The 6682-nt window shown below is 36.0% G+C and overlaps 1 long non-coding RNA gene across 1 annotated transcript; it reads right to left on the bottom strand.

The window, feature by feature from the left end:
* Positions 1-1630: 1630 nt before the first annotated feature.
* On the bottom strand, positions 1631-2829 carry LOC121013469 (uncharacterized). The gene is made up of 2 exons (XR_005782727.1): positions 2747-2829; positions 1631-2520 (listed from the first exon to the last, which is right to left on the bottom strand). It is a non-coding gene; the product is annotated as an uncharacterized LOC121013469 (long non-coding RNA).
* Between the last annotated feature and the right edge of the window lie 3853 nt (positions 2830-6682).

Raw genomic sequence — 6682 nt, forward strand, 5'->3', positions numbered from 1 at the left:
TGGAAGATGAATAAGGTTGATATATACACAGCTAGAAGACAGTTTGTAGATTAGTCTTCCAATAATCAGAAATGCAAAATTATAGGGATGCTTGGGTGGCTCCGTCGGTTAAGCATCCAACTCTTGATTTCGGCTCAGGTCATGGTCTCAAGGTTCATGGGTTAGATAGAGCTTTGCATGGGGCTCTGCACTTACAGTTTGAAGCCTGTTTGGGATTCTGTCTCCCTCTCGGCCCTTCCCCCGCTTGCTTGCTCTCTATCTCTCGCTCAAAATCAAAATAATAATAATAAAAAAAAATGTAAAATTTTAAGGAAAGTAAATGAAGAGTAAAAAGTACTATAGAAATTCCAGGCAAATGGGGCACCTGGGTGGTTCAGTTGGTTAAGCATCCAGCTTCCACTCACATCATGATCTCAGGGTTCATGGGTTCAGCCTGACTCGGTGTCAGGCTCTGTGCTGCCAGCTCAGAGCCTGGAGCCAGCTTTGGCTTCTCTGCCTCCCTCTCTCTCTGCCCCTCCTCCACTTGTGCACACTCTCTCTTTCTCTCTCTGTCTCAAAAGTAAATAAATAAACATTTAAAAAAAGAGAAATTCCAAACAATTAATAAAAATAATATATTATTTTTTCTGAATTATTTTACATTTGTAAACCTATCTTTATTTAAGATTTATAAACTTGTGGGGTGCCTGGCTGTCTAAGTCTGTAGAGCAGGTGACTTTTGATCTCAGGGTTGTGAGTTTGAGCCCCACATTGAGTATAGAGATCTCCTTTAAAAAAAAATTTTAAAGACGTATAAATTTGTAAAATTTTACAGTTTGTTCTGATTTCTTTTTCTCATTCTAAATATTCACTTTTTATCCAACTTTTAATTTTTGAATTTCAAATTGTTTTAAAGAGAAACCCCAAAGTTGTATAAGCTTCAGACTGTACAAAAATTAGATCTTCCCTGTTTAAGTTGTAGGAGAAACTAGGGAAGAAAGACGTGAAATTGATCAAGGGCAGGATACAGATGCCCCTTAATTCTATACTTTAAGCGAAAAAGAAGAAATATATATATATATATATATATATATACACACACACACACATATACATACATATTTATAGTGGAAGTTAAAATTTAAATGTCTAAAAGCAGAATACAGTAAGATACATAATTTCTAAGCCACTAAAACAAGAACGCAAGCTTGACTAATTCCACAGAAGGTAAGAAAGAAAAAAAAAGTAAATAATATAAAATGGCAGGAAGAAATATAATCACAATAAATATAAATAAGTTAAATCCTCCTTATTAAATAAAACCCATGTCTCTTGGGCTTTCAACAATCTAGCTATATACTTTTGAAAAGAGTAAAGGAAAATGGGCTTTTGAATTACATTGGAATACACTTCTATCAGAATCACCTAGGAACTTAATACTAGAATCACATAGGAAAGTCATTACATTAGAATCAGGGGGTAGACTTTGGGATAAAAGGATTTCCTTTTTCAGGACTGTAGAAATTAAGTAGATATGTTTGGTATATCTGGCACTGACACTATGACTGCTTCTGGAGAACGAAATGGGGTACTGATGAACAGGGTAGAAGGTCCATTTACTTCCACTCTTCACCATATGCTTTTTGGGGCCCTTTTGAACTCAGTCTCATCTTTTTTTTAATTTGTTTTTTTTTTTACCAGTTGAAAAATTGTTCACCAATTGAATAATTGTAATGTTTACTCAAATAATTAATAGGTTTAATAGAATATTTGGGAGAGGTCATCACCCATATGCAATTATGTGATTTATGACAAAGGTTCAAGTCAGGGGAGGAGAGGGTGATTTTTTAATTAAATGATTCTGGGTCAAATGGAGTTCTATATGAAAAAAAGAACCCTGACCCCTTCCTCACACTATATATAAGATTAACTTAAAATGGATAAAGATCTAATGTGAAGAGTAAAACCAAGAAACTTCTAAAAGAAAACGTAAGAGAATAGCTTCATACCTTTAAGGTAGCCAATGTTTTCTTAAACGCAAAAACACTAACTATGGAGGAAGAGACTGATAAAATAGACTTCATTAAAATTAAGATCTTTTGGTAAAGAAACCTATCTTAATAAAAGGGTAGGGAGATTGTTGCTCTGGAAGGTCCGTAGTTCTGGCATTTGCAGAGGCCCTACCTATAAGAACCACTAAGTGTAATTTGTGGTCCTTTTGGAAAGGACATGGCTTTGGGGGAAAAAAATCTCTTTAAAAGACAATTGGGACAATTATGGGTGTTTGAGTATAGATGAGCTATTAAAGAATGTACTTAGTTTTAGGGATACATGCTGAAGCTTTAAGGAGTGGACTATATCTAATTAATTTTAAAATGTTTCAGCAAACATAAGATAAAGCAAATATGGCAAAATGTGAAATTTGTCCAATGTAGACAATGGCATGTGGGTGCTCACTTTTCTTTATTATTCTGTGATTGAAAATAGGAACTTCAGTAAAAGAAGGGAAAAAATTAAGATCTTTTGTTTATCAAAAAACACCTTTTTTTTTTTCAACGTTTATTTATTTTGGGGACAGAGAGAGACAGAGCATGAACAGGGGAGGGGCAGAGAGAGAGGGAGACACAGAATCGGAAACAGGCTCCAGGCTCTGAGCCATCAGCCCAGAGCCTGACACGGGGCTCGAACTCACGGACCGCGAGATTGTGACCTGGCTGAAGTTGGACGCTTAACCAACTGCGCCACCCAGGCGCCCCTCAAAAAACACCTTTAATAGTATCAGAAAACAAACCACTGAGTGGAAGAAAAACCTAAAACAACTATTGACAAAGGACTGACATCCAAAATGTATAAATCACTATTATAAATTAAAAAAAAAAAGACAACTCAATGTTTTAAAAAATGGGTAAGACTTGAATACCCACTTCAAAAATGTAGATATCTAAATGGTCAACAAGCAGATGAAGAAGGATTCAATATCATTCTTTATGAGGGAAATACAAATTAAAACCATAATCAGTTACCAGTATATACGAAAGCTTTCAAAATCAGATTTTAAAAATCAGATACCACAACTCTTGTACATTGCTGGTAAGGTGTAAATCCATGCGACTCCTCTGCTCCTATCATTTCTATTTCCCCTACTCTCACTAGCAAGTTCTTATCATGCCACAGAATCCCTTTACTCATCATAAGGTGATAACTTTTCCTTTGTAGTTCAACTACCAATATCGAGCACATAATAATAGTTAAGTGTATAAATCTGTATTCCCTCCTTTCTTATTTATTCGTCCTACCTTTACTTTCTGTATGCTCCTTAGTTCCTTATTATAAATCAAAGGGGCCTGTGTTTCCTCACTTATTAATGAAGGGATTCTCAACCTATCATATTCAGCTTAACAGGTAAATGGTTTTGCATTGATGTTACTAGCAGAGACATCATTTGGATAGCTCCTTAAAGACAGAAAACTTAACATTTTGTATTACCCTTCAGGGGCTCTGTATATACTAATCACTCTATAAGGAAGTAATAAATTTAACATGATTATGGTCAGAAAAAAATGACCAAGATATTATGGAAGTGAAGTTGCTCTCATAGTCTTGGCATGACAGGGGAATGACTGTCCTATTTTCAGGTGTCCTATGTCTTGGTGTCACTTTCATTCTTTTTTTTTTTAATTGTTTTTAACATTTATTTATTTTTGAGAAAGAGAGAGAGAGAGAGAGAGAGAGACAGAGTGCGAGCAGGGGAGGGCAGAGGAGAGGGAGACACAGAATCCGAAGCAGTCACTAATGGGGCTCCTCATACGGGATACACTAACTTATGGTGGGAATTACTAAATGCTCATTAGCAAAGCATTTCTGCAGTGGGGTATATAGTAAAAAGCACTTATGTTGATTTTTATTTTCAAAGATTAATCATTTAAATCTATATTATAGAGTTATTTTGACAATTATGTGAGTTAATAATTTCAAACACTTAGGACAAGTGCCTGGCACATGGTAAAGCTGTCAGTAAATGTCATGGTGTTGATGATGATGATGAATATCATCATCATCTAAAAATTTCAGATAGATTCATTCTTCTATGATTATCATTTGTCCTGGACACTGAGGCAGATTCCACTGATACCAGATTCCTCTTCAGAGCTAAAGGTCTTGTTTCTCCAACTGCTGGGAATGCTGTTGGCTCACAGCTCTCAAGATGTGAGCTTTATGCAGGAACTGCCTATCCAAGGTCACATGCACTCGCTGGGGGCAGTCTTTATCTAATGACTGGTTATTGATGAGTATAAGTACGCCTGGCTCCCTACCTCAACTTGGAATACCTCTGAAGGGCCACCCTGGCTTCAGAGCCATCCAGAAGGTTGGCTTAGGCTTTGTTATAACTCGATCACAGCCCAAATTCTCTCTCTACCCAATCCGGCATTTTACCTGCATTAAAATTCCCTAATAAGTTTTCCTGAAATGCACATCTCTGTCTCAGGTTCTGCTTTCCAGGGCACATAACTAGAAACATCAATTGTTACTTAGTGGATTAAAAGACTCCATTAACAAATGTATCCTTTTTTATTCACTGGTAATTATTAACACAAGGTTCAACTTTGATATGTATATATGTATAATTAAAAGATTAGACATTTGATAAGTTGGTGGCAGAGACTAACAGAATAAATTGTTAAATGAAATGTTTATCCTATTAAATATATCCATTTTTAAGTTTATTTATTTTGAGAGAGAGAGCATGAGAGAGCATGATCGGGGGAGAGGCAGAGAAAGAGGGAGAGAGAGAATCCCAAGTTGGTGGGGGAGAGGTGCTCGATCCCACCAACCCTGAGATCATGACCTGAACTGAAACCAAAAGTTGGATGCTTAACCAGGTGCTGCCTAAATATATTCTTATTGGAAAAGCTGGCAACATATTCAGCTATTTATCTGAGGTATAGAAAGCATGAAAGGCCATGTAAAGTTTTTGTTTTGCTTTTTGAAAACTTTTATTTAAAAATTTTTTTTCAATACTTTTTAAAAAGTTTCTATATGTATTTTGAGAGAGAGAGAGCATGCACCGGAGGGTCAGAGAGAGGGAGAGAGAGAATCCCAAGCAGCTCTGAGCTGTCAGCACAGAGCCTGGTGCGGAACTCAATCCCACCAACTGTGCTTAACCAACTGAGCCAGCCAGGCGCCCCTGTTTTTTGAAAACCTTGAACACAGGCAAAGTTAGTATACAGATTCTATTTGTCATGACAGGTTAGGTGATGATGCAGTAATAAGCTGTAACAAAATCTTAGAGTCTTACACATAAAAGTTCTTATTCAGGCAAATCTACTAAAAGTCCAGGAACTTCTCCAGGGCAGCCCTTCATGTGGTGGCTCAACACTCAAGACCCACTTTGTTTTTTTTGGTATCTCCATCTCATCGTGCTGCTTCAGGATTCTTTGTTCCAGGAAGGACAGCATGGTGAATAGTGCACTAGAAGTGACACAATGCCTCTGGCCGTTGTCTATCTTTAGACCTAGTAACAGGACCCCATCTAATTTGGAGAACTAAGAAATGCATATAACCATTTACATATCCAGGAAAAGGAAGAGAATTGAAAATATTGGTAAACATTGGTAATGTCAGTCACAAGGACAGTCTTAGACACTAAGAGAGGCTAATATTTTAGTGTCCATAAGGGTCATCTTATAAGACATTTCACTCTTGAAACAAACTCTCAGTATAGATCTTATGCTAGCACTGGAATTAATTTTAAGCTCTTGTGTTTATCATGAAATTTGAACAATAGTAAGTTTAGTTAACTCTAAACAAAGACAATCAACAGCTAAAGTAGAACCTGACAAGACATGGATAGTCTCTTCAGTCATAAGATAAATAGTAAAAAACAGATCACAATTGAGTGAGCTGTGAAAATTTGTGTAAAAATCTCTTCCAGAGGCTTCCTTGAAAATGTGATGTAAAATTTAAAAACAAGAACAAAATATAAATAAAAATGCGATGTGCCTGAATTTATTTCACATTTGACCATTTACACCTCTAAAGAAAAGGAGTAAAATTACCATCAAGTAAGTATACCTCACACCCTTCTTTCTATGCCATTCTTCAACAAGAAAAAATGTTTCATATGAGAAACATTTCACATTATTGATTACAAGACAGTTCAGAGCTAAACATAAAAAAGTCAATGAAAACAAAAATTGAATATAGATACAAATTTCCTTGCTTTCCAGAAACTCAAAAAAAACACATAAATTTCTGTGTGTTTGTCTAGTTCTATAAAATTTATCACATATCAGAGATTAATGTAGTGTTCATCACAATTAGGATATAAAACTATTCCATTACTCCAAAGTAACTCCCTCCTGCTACCCCTTTATAGTCATACCTTCCCTCTAACTCTAACCACTGGCCCAACTGATGTGTTCTCCATCACTCTAATTTTGCTATTTTGAGGCTGTTGTAGAAATGGAATTGTATCATATGTAACCTTTTGATACTGGCTTTTTTTCAATCAGTATAATGGCCTTGAGACCCATATAAGTTTTTGTATATATGGTAATAGTTTGTTCCTTTTTTATTGCTGAGTAGTATTCCATGATATGGATGTACCACAGTTTACTCATTCACCCATTGGGTGGTCTCCAGTTGGCTGCCATAAAGATTTAATGAAAATCTATACACAGTGGCACCAAGGTGGCTCATTCAG

This window comes from Herpailurus yagouaroundi, unplaced genomic scaffold (assembly GCF_014898765.1).
Source record: "Herpailurus yagouaroundi ecotype Mexico unplaced genomic scaffold, PumYag 29, whole genome shotgun sequence".
Lineage (NCBI taxonomy): Eukaryota > Metazoa > Chordata > Mammalia > Carnivora > Felidae > Herpailurus > Herpailurus yagouaroundi.